The sequence below is a fragment of the Macaca nemestrina genome, chromosome 2, assembly GCF_043159975.1.
Source record: "Macaca nemestrina isolate mMacNem1 chromosome 2, mMacNem.hap1, whole genome shotgun sequence".
In the NCBI taxonomy this organism is placed as follows: domain Eukaryota; kingdom Metazoa; phylum Chordata; class Mammalia; order Primates; family Cercopithecidae; genus Macaca; species Macaca nemestrina.
In genome coordinates this window covers 46,152,831-46,167,259 of record NC_092126.1, presented here as the reverse complement: position 1 = coordinate 46,167,259, position 14,429 = coordinate 46,152,831, and the positions used below count along the sequence as shown (strand labels likewise).

At 39.4% G+C, this 14,429-nt stretch overlaps 1 protein-coding gene and 1 pseudogene across 1 annotated transcript in view; one reads left to right on the top strand and one right to left on the bottom strand.

The window, feature by feature from the left end:
* The window catches only part of LOC105470011 (solute carrier family 9 member A9), a 593,531-nt gene that overhangs the window by 231,590 nt on the left and 347,512 nt on the right, over window positions 1–14,429 (top strand). The window lies entirely within an intron of this gene.
* On the bottom strand, window positions 2,312–3,601 carry LOC105470009 (ubiquitin domain-containing protein 2 pseudogene; annotated as a pseudogene).

Sequence of the window (14,429 nt, the reverse complement as noted above, 5' to 3'; positions counted from 1 at the left end):
GTCTGGAATTCTCTGCCCTCAGTACCACCTAAAACATTCCACCATTCCACCCCCTTCCTTTCCTGGACAGCTCTTTCTCATCTGTCAAATGACAATTTAAATGGAGTGTCCGGGCATGAATTTTGCCAGAGTATTATAGCTAGTAGATCTCTCTCCTTTGCCCCCCACTACACACACACACACACACACACACACATATACTGGTAGGATTGCCAGATTTAGCAAATAAAAATGTAGGACACCCAGTTAAATTTGAATTTCAGATAAATAATGAATAATGTCTAAGTATTTAATATTGTCAACTCTAAATACAATGCCCCGATCATAGCACTTATCATAATTTGTAATTCTATTTTGTTTACTCATTTATTGTCTATTATTTCCTAACATATTTTAAATTCCATGCCAGTAGGGACAATGTCTGTTTTCCTCACCAACCTATCCCATCATTCAGCACAGTTGTCTGCACTAGTAGATACTCAATACGTACTTGTTGAGTCAGTAGTTTGGATATCAGATAAGCTGTCAAGCTTATGATTATTAATTGATAAATTATTTGGGTGGACAGACCATTTATTTATTTAGTGGTTCCCCCATGTGGTTACTGATTACAGTCAGTTACAATTTTTAAATATTACCTTATCTCGTCCGGGCGCGGTGGCTCACGCCTGTAATCCCAGCACCTTGGGAGGCCCAGGAGGGTGGATCACGAGACAGGAGATCGAGACCATCCTGGCTAACACGGTGAAACCCCGTCTCTACTAAAAATACAAAAAATCAGCCGGGCGTGGTGGCGGGCACCTGTAGTCCGGGCTGCCTGGCGGGCACCTGTAGTCCGGGCTGCTTGGGAGGCTGAGGCAGGAGAATGGGAGGAACCCGGGAGGCGGAGCTTGCAGTGAGCCGAGATCGCGCCACTGCACTCCAGCCTGGGCGACAGAATGAGACTCCACCTCAAAAAAAAAAAAAAAAAATTACCTTATCTCTTGTTGATGTCACCACAAAGGTAAGAGGAAAACAGGGAGATGGTCATAATATACCCCAAAAAGACTAACCAGTTAAATGTCAATAGTGTAGCTCCTCTGCTGTTTGATTTAATCTTTTTGGAAAAAATATATATACTTAACGGAACTACATTATTATTATTTTTGCTCGAGAAGAAGTTTTGTATATATTAATCTGGGAGAAAATAAAACAGTATTGACTATGATATTTTAAATACATATTTAAATACATTCCTTGGACCTGATTCATAGCATCCATAAAATGAGACTGTTGACAAAATGTCTTCTAATTTTATGTTATGTAACTCTGATACCACCAAAGTTTATGCCATAAAATTATTTTGCAGTTCAAAAAATGATTATTCTAACAGAAATAATCAAATATAGTCATTTAAATGACTCAAATATGTCTCTGTAGTTCATCTTACTAACATTAAATATTATAGAGTGAGTGTTTATAATACAGATAGTCTCCAATGTACAATGCTTTGACGTAATGATTTTTCAACTTTACACTATTGTCAACTCTAAATACTAGAGTGTTTACCGACACTCATTCAGTAGGAAACATACTAAGAGTACCCGTATAACCATTCTGTTTTTCACTTTTGGAACAGTATTCAATACATGATATGAGATACTCAACATTCTATTATAAAATAGGCTTTATGGTAGACCATTTTGCCCAAGTGGAGGTTAATGTAAGTGACCTGAGCACATTTAAGGTAGGCCAGGCTAAGCCATGGTGTTCCACTGGTTAGGTGTATATTAAATGCATTTTCGACTTAACTATATTTTCAACTTACCATGGTTATTGGGATGTAACCCCATCATAAGTGGAGGTGCATCTGTACCCTTTCTCTCCTTTTATCCCTCCATCCCTCCAAACTCTATCTAGTTGTCCCTTAGGAAAATAGCCTCTGCTCCCTAGTTGCTCACATTCTAAACAAAAGCATGCTCCTTCTCGACAGTTACAGTGAGAAAGCCATATTTTCCTAATGGTGTTTAGAAGGGTAAAATACATAATACATTAAATTAGATAAATGAAATACAATAAATACAGATAGATTAAGTAAATAATGGCCTGCCCTCCTGGCAGCTCACAGTTTAATTGGAGAAGTAAATGTTCACCTCCACCCAAGCTCATTCATTACCAGCTTCCAGCTATATTTTTTAGCTCTTTGTATTTTATTAATTCTTTGTGTTGGTCTCATTCACAGATGAAATTTTTCACTTGTAATTCCTCAGAACTAAATCCATTCATAGGGAATTCAGAGCAGTGCAAATAAATTTCACACCATAGAGTAGGACATGACAGCAACAATGAAAAGGAGCAGGAGGGGCCTGGGGACCAGCCAATGGGACCAATTCAGTTCTCAACTGGTGTTGGGTTTTGAAAAGGTTGCCTCACTCTCACCTGTACAGCACAGTCCTTTGGGATCTCTGGCTCTTCCAATTTCATTTTGTTAGTGAGAGGTCTACCAGAAAAGAACCACCACTGACTATATAGTTCCACTCCTTTTACTGCGAGTCACTGCCTCTGTATGTGGCATACTGTGTCTGTGCTGCACACCAAAAGTTTGAGGGCTTTGCCTGTGGGAAGATACAAACAGAGCTGACATTAATATCTAGAATTGGGTGGTGGCTGAGGAACGTTCAGAGTCTCTATGTTCTTTTCCTCTGTCATGTTGATTGCTGCTGCCAAGCAATAGATTGGAAGCTGATATCTATTCCCCAGTTCATCATAGCACTCTGTAAGTGCACCATGTATAATGTTACATTTGCACCATCAATGACTGCTTGTGCGAATTCACAATAACTTCTATCAAAAACACGTGCAGCAGCCTTCAAGAAATCCCAAATCTCCTTACAGCCTTCAAAAGCTAGTGCAGTTGGCCAGGCGCGGTGGCTCACGCTTGTAATCCCAGCACTTTGGGAGTCCAAGGCGAGTGGATCACGAGGTCAGAAGTTCAAGACCACCCTGGTCAACACAGTGAAACCCCATCTCTACTAAAAATACAAAAATTAGCTGGGCATGGTGGCATGCGCCTGTAGTCCCAGCTACTTGGGAGGCTGAAGCAGGAGAATTGCTTGAACCCAGGAGGCAGAGGTGGTGGTGAGCTGAGATCGGGCCACTGCACTCCAGCCTGGTGACAGAGTGAGACTCTGTCTCGAAAAAAAAAAAAAAGAGAGCTAGTGCAGTCTCCCAAAATTCGACCCTCTTGCTGGTCAGTTGTCTATCTGTCATGGGATAGTAGTCTTTCCTTTTTTGTTTCTCCTTTTTCAAAGGCCGGTTACCACCTAGAGCAACTCTGGTGCCCTCTGAGTTCTCGCTGAGTCTACTTGAGGAGTTGTTCTGGATGCCCATACCCACGTGGGCTCCCTGGTGCTTGTCTACCACCTCCGGGCGCTTTTCTGAGCTCACCACCACAGGGCTCTGCACAGGTGCAATACTCCGCTCACCCAACACAGCCCAGCCCCCTGCTGATTTTTAAATTTTAAAATTTATTGAGTGTTTACTATGTGTTAGTACTGATAAGTGATTTACATATCCCAGCTCATTTAATCCTCCCGGCAACTATGCTCTACTTACTTCTCATCCTATTTAATAGATAAGAAAACTGAAGTTCAGGGAGATTGAACTACTTGTCAAAACCCCTCAGCTAGAAAGTGGAGGAATTGAGGATAGATCAGATATATGGTATATTTTGAAGTGACATAAATGGATTACATGTCAAATGAAATCAAAAAAGTCTTATAAAAGTAGGATTCTCCCTGCAAATGAACAAAAGGACTATAGCATGACTCATGGAGGCAGGGGCTACCAGAAGAAGAAGGATTCTCTCAGCCTCTCACTTCTCTTCTGTGGCTAAGATACAGCTGTGATAAGGGGTTTAGTGGGAGGGTATTCATTGACCCAAAGACACCCAGGTTGAAGCTCCACCTCTGCCACTTCCTCATATTCCTGGACAAGTTTCTTACCCTATTTGACCTTCAACAAAATACAGGTGCAGCTTCGTGAAAACTTAATGAGATGGGCTCTTTGTAAACTGTAAAATATGATAAAAATGGTATTTATTACTTGGCCTGTTCTGTTGGTGGGACCAGAAGTTGCTGAGATACCGAGAAAGAAAAGGGTACACTCAGTCCTTTTTTAAACTGCTGTCCATGTGGGTGGTCCTCTGGATTCAGTGGAGAAGAGTGGAGATTAATGAGAGCTAGTTTATCCTCTTACCCAAAGCTATTGTCCTGGTAAAATGAGGATTTACTTGCCTTTCCTCGGGATTGACACAGCATGACACCATGAGATGAATTTTTATCTAGGGCAATGCAAAACATTGTATACATGCATTACACAAAATAAAAGCTTCTGTAAAGATTTTAATATTTGACTGCTATGCATGGAAAATGTGTCTGCATTATGTATGCAATGTAAATTTTTGCAAATTTGAAAATCCCATTTTCATCAGACAAGCATAATGGTTCTGGTTTGCTTTGAGTAAGCTTCCTTTTTTCTAAGTATTAGTTAGTGTTTGGAAATGCTTTTTCTTTCTTTATTCCCCCTTACACAAACAGAATTACTCTGCTTAGAGCATTTATGACAAGTTCTCTCAAAAACTGAACCCTGTCTGGGATTTTACTTGAGAAACTATGTAATCTTTATAGTGACAGCATCTTCTGTGTTTTCTTTTTAACCTCCTTGATTTTCCTCTTGTCTTTCAGTTACTCCTTGTGGACATTCTTCGACATCTCTCTACAATATCAGTAAAATACAGGGCTTAGAAAATTGCCTCAGCAGCTCTTCTGAATGAGTTAGATAGAGGTGTGTGGGTTCCTAAAGAACAATACTTTCTCTTCTGTAAAATTATTTTCACTGTTATGATGAGCTTGATTGGGGAAGCTATCCCAATTTTCAAAATGCAGGGTATCATAGTTCTGCAGTCCCTTTGATGTGATGCTCCATGGAAACTGCCAATTCTGTCCTCAGAGGAATGGTCTAAACCCTCTGAGTCTTTCACTAAGCCAAGTAGATAGGAAATTCTATCTGCTTGCTTAATTTCTCCTTCAAATAAATAGTTATTTTGATATTATTTCTGTGTTCATAGATGAAAGTGGCATTTCAATTTTGTAAGGTGATACTTCTTACTGTTAGATAAGAATATCTTTGAAGGCTCATCAGGATCTTTTCATCAGGCAAGAAATATCTCCCCTGTAGTGTATCAAAGGAGGCTGAGAAGAATGGTCATTCTCCTGTCATCGTGCCAGTCTGGTCCTAAGGCCACCTCTCTCTCACCATCAGGAACCACCTTTGGTCTTCTAGACAGTATTAAGAAAGAGTGGGAAGCAGCACATCAATTTTGTACTGTCTTTGAGACCCTGTTGGGTATCTGTGGTTTTCTGCAGTTACCAGACTTTCCAAATCTGGAATGAACATTGGGCCCTGAGACTCCTGACAAAGCCCCTTCTCTCTGCAGCTACCCTAATATTCTACTCCTATTATGGAAGGCTCTGACCATTGGCATCGAATACTTTTCTTTACGCTCTCTTCCAAAGACCCTCTATACTCCTTCAACTTCCGATCTCCAAAGCTCCCAATGTATTTAATATAAAACTCTCTTGACACAAGTTCAATCAGTTGGCCACATAAAGTAGGCCCTATGCATTACTGACTTTAGGACTCTGTTGAGAATTCCCTAAGAGGGCTCAGGAAATGGTCAATATTAATGCTTTTCCTCCCATGGTTCCAGCACTCTGAGATCTCCTACCTGTATCTCAGTCTCAGCTGTGTTCTTGGCTGTCATGCAGATATTCCTAGGATCCATTTTCTCTTTACCTTCACTCTGATACCACTTTATGGTCTTCCTCGATCCTTTTTGGACTTACTCAAAAGCCTCTTAAGTGATCTCACTGCCTCTGGACTCTCTCCTTTAGTCCATTCTTTATGTTACTATCAGTCTTGTTCTCTAAAAGACCAGTCTTGTCAGGCCAGAGGCCAGTGGCTGCCTGGCATCTCAGGATCAAGTTGAAAGTTCTTAACAAATAATTCCTAGCCCTTCACTGAATCACTACTACCTTTATCTCCAGCCTCTTCAGGAATTTGTAAACTTAGATTCCTACAGGGCTAAGGTAGTAGGCTGGGAGAGAGTGGGAAGGACAATGGGAAAATGGAAAGCCCATTCCCCACCTGAAGGCGACTGCTGCTGCTTAGCTCTATCTAATTCTTGCCATGCTGAAAAGTAGGTCCAGAATGGACAGATCTGATTTATCAAAAGAAGTTAAAAATCTGGATTTTCTATGTGAATTCTCCTAATTTTAAAATGTTAAACATATTTTCTTTTAAACTAATAAATGAAAAGAAAATGAGAAGACTAAATAAAGCATAGCAATTAGATGAAGCCCACGGGCCACCAGTGTGCAATCTGCCCCCTGCCTCCATGTATTCTAATCCAGGGTTCAGTCAATATTTTCATGTAAATGGCTAGATGGTAAATATTTTAGGCTTTATGGGCCATAGGGTCTTGATGGCAATTACTTGACACTAGATGTAGTGCAAAAGCAGTCATATGCACTAGGTCAATAAATGAGCATGGCTGGTGTTCCAATAAAACTTTATTTATAACAACAGAATGGATTAGGCTGACTATAGTTTGCTGACTCTTGCCTAATCAAAGTAAGATATCTGATACTTCTCTAGAGACTCCATGTGATGATAGATTCTATCCCTTTACCCAAAGTGGCATTTTCTCCTTCATTCACCTGGCTCATTCCCTAGGCATCCATCATCAAGACTGAATGCAAAAACACCTGTCTTGGAAAACATGCCTGACTCTTTCTAAAGCCCAGCTGTGTTCGGTGCCCCCTTGGCTCCCATTTCATCCTGATCATTCTTCTTATCACACTGTGCTTTCTCTTTTATTTCTTTGTGTCTCTGACTGGAGCATGATCATCTCTCAGGCAGGCACTTATCTAGTATCTAATTTATTGAGCAAAAATGAGCAATTGATAAAAGATACAAGTAAAATTTAGACATCTAATTTAACAATGTCAAACAAGGAATCTCTTCTTTGTCTGTATTTATGAGAAGTTTCTAAGGTGTCACTAAACATCCTTGGGAGAAGCCAGGAAGAGTTGTTAGCCTCCTAGACCAGGATTTATGGAAAGTGAGGTCTGTGCTGGTCTCTGCCAATGACCAGCACTTGGCTGAGTCAACTCTGTTGCCTTCTAGACCTCGATTATTTATGTCCATAAGTCAACTCTGCATCATGATCCCTAAACGTCCCTTCTATTCCCAAAATTCTCTGGGAAATTTTCTCAACATTTTAAGCAGCATAGACTGTATACAGGTTATCCCTTTTAATGCCATAATCCAGTGATAACCTCAAAGATTATTGAGGGACATATGGAACTATTTGCCTCTTCATTCACTGTCTCCAAGTTATTTGTTTTGAGGAATTTTATGGGGGTGTTTTAGGTGTTTGGGGATGTTTTTTAAAAAGTTTTCTCCTACTTCAATTTCAGTCATGAGTTTTTATACTTCTAGTAGTCTCCCAACTCCTTCTCATTCACTGTTTCTAATGTTTTACATTAGAAAATCAGGTAACCAACCTTCTCTAAATGTCTCAGAATTGTGCAGATGGTAAAAGTCAATGAAAGCAGAATACTGTACTGTAAAGAATATGAAATTTAGGCCGGGCGTGGTGGCTCACACCTATAATCCCAGCACTTTGGGAGGCCGAGGCGGGCGGATCATGAGGTCAGGAAATCGAGACCATCCTGGCTAACACAGTGACACCCCGTCTCTACTAAAGATACAAAAAAAATTAGCCAGGCTTGGTGGCGGGCACCTGTAGTTCCAGCTACTCGGGAGACTGAGGCATGAGAATGGCATGAACCCAGGAGGCAGAGCTTGCAGTGAGCCGAGATTGTGCCATGCCACTGCCTCCAGCCTGGGCGACAGAGCAAGACTCCGTCACAAAAAACAACAACAACAACAACAACAACAAACAAACAAAAAAACCCCATGAAACTTAAAGTTATAAATTTCAGATGAAGACTCAATTTTTCCTTCTGTTATTTACACTGTGCAGCCTTGGAGAAGGTGCCTAATCTCCCTGAGCCCTATTTTCCTCATCTATAAAATGAGGATAATCATATATACCTCATGCAATTGTTTTGAAAGTCAATGACGATAAATTTGTTTATAGTACCTAATAACAAAATGCATCAAATGATACTTGCTACATTTATTTTACTATTATTATTGACTCTGAGTTATTGTCACATTCAGGCCTCTTGAGTGGTCCTAGTTAATCAGGTTGCAGGGGGATGCTTTTCCTCTTCCATCGAATTCCAGTGATGAGTCTTAGACACGGTCTAAGCGGTTTGTTCTGCCAGCGCTCTTACAAGACAGAGAGGAGGAGCAAGTGGCATAAGGGCATGGGCAAGATACAGTCCGGGCCAAATGATTGCTGCCTGATGGAGAGGGTCTCCATCTGTAGACCATTCTTTGGTTTGGAAGATTTCTGCTCTTATATCTGTATTCAATCTGGGTCAATTACTAGGTGATTCATTCATAAAGTGAGTTTGAACTATTCTTGGAAGGATAGGTTTGTTGTAAGGCTCATGACACTTGCATTGAGCCAATAATAATGTTTCACCTGCTTTCTTATTTATAGGCCTAGTGGTGACTGTCAGTGCCTGTGGTGTGGCCAGTGCACTTGGGATTATCATTCTAAATTCACAGTCCTCTGGGTCGGCTAGGTCTAGTAACGAGACTCTGAGGCAAGTTGGCTGACTTGTGTATGTTGTTCATGGGCTGCTTCCAGCAGCACCCAGCAGGCATCATTGTGGGTAGTACAGCCCTGGAGAAGCCAGGCTGTCTCCCTGTCACACCCCCAGTGTCCATAAGGACCTATTCCCAGGACCCCGTCTCTTCTTACTTGCCAGGGGACCAGTGCACTCTGAAGGACTCTGAAGAACTCTGAACATGACAGTTATCCCCTGTCATAATTTCAGTACATGGACTTAAGCTTTCATAACCTTTTTTTAAATTTCAAATTTCTGGGCTCATGGCTATCTTTTGAAAAACTTAGATAGTATCTCAGAAAACACCAAGTACTCCACCTGACACATAAAAGGTTACTCTAAATGTGGAATCTGAATTGTTTGTTCCATTCCCCATCATGGGAGTGGAAAGTTTCTGACTTCCTAAGTGTGGTTTATATCTCTCTCACACTAATAAAGAGATAAAAACCTTAAATCATCTTGGATCCCTATTGAATACCATGTGAGTAAAGACATGATCCAATTATAGCACATCCAGAGAGCAATTTCTCCTCTTTTTATTAGACAGTCAGTAAGATGTACTCTATTGTCTGTTGGAGAACTATGAATTAAAGTGCCTGGAATCTGAAGAGAGCTCTGTACAGCCTATTTTCCCCCAAGTCGGACATATCCTTGAATATGCTTTGTGGCTCAGTATAAAAGAGAGGCAGAAATGGTTGCAATCCTGATCAAATCAAGGCACTGATCAAAGGACTAAATATAAAGCTTGCCAAATGATGTATAGCAAGAGTGAGAAGGAGAAAAAGGATCAAAAATTGATACAGGCATACCAAAAATGAGTACACAGCCTTGTGTAGAGAGCTAACCAGAAGCAGGAACATGAAACTGAGCCTAGGAAATACTAGACATACCAGTCTTAACCCTCAGAGATGGTACCCTTATTGCCTGCCTTGGTGAAGTCTCCCAGAGGAAACTAAGGAGGGACTAAGGTTCACTTGGGTGGTGTGTTTCTGCTGTGGAGCTGAGGGACAACTAAAAGCACAGCAGGGGTAATATAAAGAATCTGTAGAAAGGAAATTATAAAATTTGAATACAGGAGAGATATGCTATGTTGTTGGATAGGAAAGCTCAACATTAAAAGTGCTAATTTTCCCAAAATTAATTTTAAAATGTAATTCAATTCCCATAAAAATAATAGAGCTATTTTTTTCTAGAATGGACAAGATTATTTTAATTCCACATGAAAGAATAAATGAGTTACAATAAGGTCTGAAGCAATTTAGCAAAAGAAGGAATAATGGAATAAAAATTGTAATTATTGCAGTGTGGCATGGGGATAGGAATAGAGAGGTCAAACGTACAGAATAGAACCTTCAGAAAAAAAGAAGCATGTCTGTGGACAGTTGTGCACATGCACTCCATGTTTAAAAGTGGCATTGTAATTCAGTGAGAAGAAAGGAAGGAGATGAAGTTGAGTCATTTAGCTGTCCAATTATAAAAACACAGAAGAAAGTTTTAATTCTACCATCATACTTCACATGAAAACAAATTCCAGATGATTTTTAAAATGTAAGAAATACCAGACTTACTACTACTTAATACTACCTGGTAAGCACTTAACATATCTTTCTGGAAGATTTTGTGATCATAAAATTGGATTGCAAAATTTGAGAAGTTTCAACATATTCTGGAGATTCTGGTTGCCAGAGCCTTAAACATATAAAAATTACAGACTGTTTCACAACAGTCTTAATTTTCTTTTCAGTAAGCTAACATCTATAATTGCTAAAAATTAAACCACTTGCTGTTGATATTTGGAATTCCTTTTTTACATTTTTGTTTAATTCTAAGATGCTTTTTGAAAAGAAAGAAAAGGAGGAAAACAGAGCACACCTCAGACCTCTTTGAGTTAAAGATTAATCATGCAATTTAAACCATAGCCCAGCATAAAGGTGGAAAGGTAATTGATCATGTTAAAAGCAGTTTGCCATAGAAAAATGTTTTGTATCTTTCTAGTACTTCCTGGAGTCAAAGAATCAAACTGAGAAGAAAATATAAGCAGTATATTATTGGGAGGCTATTGCAATCAGCACAGCTGTTTCCAAATTGTTTGTCACATATTTCAGCCCCTGCTGTGGTTTTTTTTTTTTTAAATATATATCTTTCTACATTAGGGGGAAAAGTCCGTATCAGTCCAATTTAATGTTCTTAAAGTGCTTCAGGTTTATAAGACGCTTCTTTAAGCAAGTTGCTATTGAGATAATTCTTTTTGTTTATGTGTAATATTCAAGTTGAAATCAGAGTAGTCACCTCTGTCTGGCAGGCTGGAACATTCTGATGAGAAATGTCACAAAATTTGCCCTTAGGGATGTATGAAGATGTAACTTGGTGCAAATTCAACTGGGAATTCCCATACCTGCCGTTTCAAATCAGCTCAGACTAGTTGCAGGTATTTTGGTCTGTTTTGCTGTAAATAAAAGGATGCTATAAAATGAAGGTTTGATACATACATATAGTTCTGTTGGAGAAACTTGAAATCACTTCAGAGAAGCAATTATTTACCTCTACTTTCGATCAGGCATCCATGTTGGTGGTCTGGCATCCGAATACCCAGATGCCTCTTGGAAACATGTTGGAATACAGGGGTACCACCCTGAAGATCAGTGTGAGCTCAAGTCACGCCAGCTCTTATTCACCTAGGATTATCCCATGAGTGAGAGAGAGACTATCTAAGGACCATAGGATTGCACGGAGTTTGGTTCTTCCTCCCAGACGATATTCCATTTAAATGGGTTACACTCATGAAAGTTCATGTTGGTTCAGGGTTTGAGACTTTGAAAGAAAAAAGTTGAAAATGCAAAGTTTAACTTCTCTGCTGCTGTAGTGACATCTGTTTCTCTTCAAACCTGACACTGACAATGGCAATCACTGTCTCTGCAGGGGGATAGGGTCAATGCCTCTCTGTAGAGACCCACCCTCTATAGGGGCAAGTTAAGATTCTGTCTTGGCTAAGTCTAGTACTCACTATCTATCTTTTAAGATGTTTCTGACATTGATGACTGACCCAAGGCTTTAACTTCAAAGTTTCCCAGGCCGGGCATAGTGGCTTATCTTTGTAATCCCAACACTTTGGCTTGAGACATTTGAACCCAGGAATTTGAGACCAGTCTGGTCAACATAGTGAGATCCTATCTCTAATTTTTTTTTTTTTTTTAATTAGCCAGGTATGGTGGTATGTTCCTGTAGCCCTAGCTATTCAGGAGGCTGAGACAGGAGGCTCACTTAGACCCGGGAGGTTGGGACTGCAGTGAGCCATGATCGGATCACCGCACTCCAACTTGGGTGACAGTGAGACTCTGTCTCAAAAAAGAAGGGGGTTCTTTCCTTTAATCTCCAGTTACTTTATATAACATTATTATACTTGATTTCTTGACCTTCCATCCAAGATCCACTCTGAGTCTGCCTACTATTTTTATTCATGCTCCCAGGCCGTAATTGAGACATATTTTATTGTCTTCTAGTTTTCAGTGCTGTTTTCAGAAATCTAGTGCTGTATGATTTTTATCACTGCATTTGTGATTTATCTTTTGTCTCTCAAGAAATCATATAGACTCTTCTCTGCATTTTATATTGAAATATCACAATAACATGCCTGGTATAATGCTCATTTCTACTCATCATGTTTCCTGTTTGGGTCCTTCAATTTACCAATTCACATCTTGTATGGTGGAAAATTTTCTCATGCCATTCCTTTGATAATTACATCTTTTCTCTCTTCTCTTTGTTATGGAACCTATTTAATAAAAATATTGGACCAACTGATGTGACCTCCTCATCTTTTCTCTTCTACTTTTCAATTCTTTATGTCACTCACTCAAACGTCTTTTTATCTATATTCTATCAATATAAATATTTTATGGAAGATTTCCCCAACTTTATGTTCCAATTTTGAAATTTTTGTTTCAACTCTTGTATTTTTATTTCTAAAAGCTTTTATGTTTTTCTGGATTTTTTTCTAGCCTCCTATTCCCTTACATGAATGCAGTATCTTCTCTTGCCTCTGAAAATATTGATAATAGTTTTTAGAAGATTTTTTTGGCACCTTAAATTGTGTTGGCTTTCTGCAATTTTTTTTCAGTCTTTTTGATTCTCTGTTTTTCCTCACTTCTGTGGAAAGGCCATAATGAGTAACCATATTTAAGAGTGAGGGGAAAAAGAAAGAGGGACTGGAGCGGGGGCAAGTTCTAAGCTCATCAACTGGTGAGCCTCACTGTAGGACAACTAAGAAACCTGGCCTTTATTTGAAGGCACCTCTAAATCTCATTATCTGTGAACCAGTCTATTTCTCCAGATAATTTCTCTCATAGCAGGTATAAATTGAGTGCCAACATTCTGGGAGCCCTGTGTGGAAAGGGGCCTGAGGTTCTCACAGTTCCTTCTATAGACTTCACTTCACCAAACTCTAGTCAGTGCTGCATCCCACTCCTGCTCCCTCCATGCCTGTTGTCCTTAGTCCAGAACCTTTTTGGTTTAATTTTCAAGACAGGAAAGCCTACAAGGTGGGGTCTGCGATAATGGCTGGCTCCTCAGCAAAACAGATTGGATATTTTAAACTTGATGAAATGATGCTAAAGTTCACCTGGAAAAATAAGCATTCACGAATAGAAATGTGGGCTGAGCATAGTGGCCCATGCCTGTAATCCCAGCACTGTGAGAGGTGAAGGTGAGAAGACTGCTTGAGCCCAGGAGTTCAAGACCAGCCTGGGCAACATGGAGAAACCCCATCTCTACTGCAAATTTAAAAATTAACTGGGTGTGGTGGCGTGCTTGTAGTCCCAGCTAATGGGGAGGCTGAGGTGGGAGGATTGCTTGAGCCTGGGAGATCAAGGTTGCAGTGAGTCATGATTGCATCACTGCACTCCAGCCTGGGTGACAGAGAGAGACCTTGCCTCAAATAAATAAATAAATAAATAAAGGAAAATTCCAAAATTTTAAGTAACAGTAAGGAGTGAAGTCTATCAGATACGAAAATGTATTGTGAAGCACAACCATCAAACTTTGGTGCTTGTGAAGGAAAGGGCTGGCAGATTTATGAAAGAATAGAGTCATAAGAAAAATCTAAACAAATACCTGTGGGAATTTTGAATATGATAAAATAACTTTTCATATCTGCATGGAAAAGATGAGTTATTCAAAAATATTCATTGTAACATTATTTATAAAATAAAAAAAATTGAAAACCACCTAAATGTCCATCAACACAGAACTGGTTTAATAAATGCATTAACTGCATATAACATTTATAAATGTTGAAGAGAGGTAGATGCATCTATGTGAGCTGATGTGGAAATATATCTAATATATAAATTAAGTTAAAAACCAACTTATTGAATAATATGTTTAGCATTATCTCACATTTCTAAAAAATAGAAAGGGTGTAACTTTGCTAATCTATGCATAAAATCTCTAGAAGTATAAGGAATAGTAACAGTATTTAGCTCTGGAAGTGGGACTTGGGTGTCGGAGAGGGAGGAAAAGTCTTTCACTTTTCACTTTATACTCTCTCTGTTCTCTGAATTAAAAAGAGAAATTCCCCTTGAGAATGTATATCTTTGATTGATAAAATTTTATTTAAAATTAGTA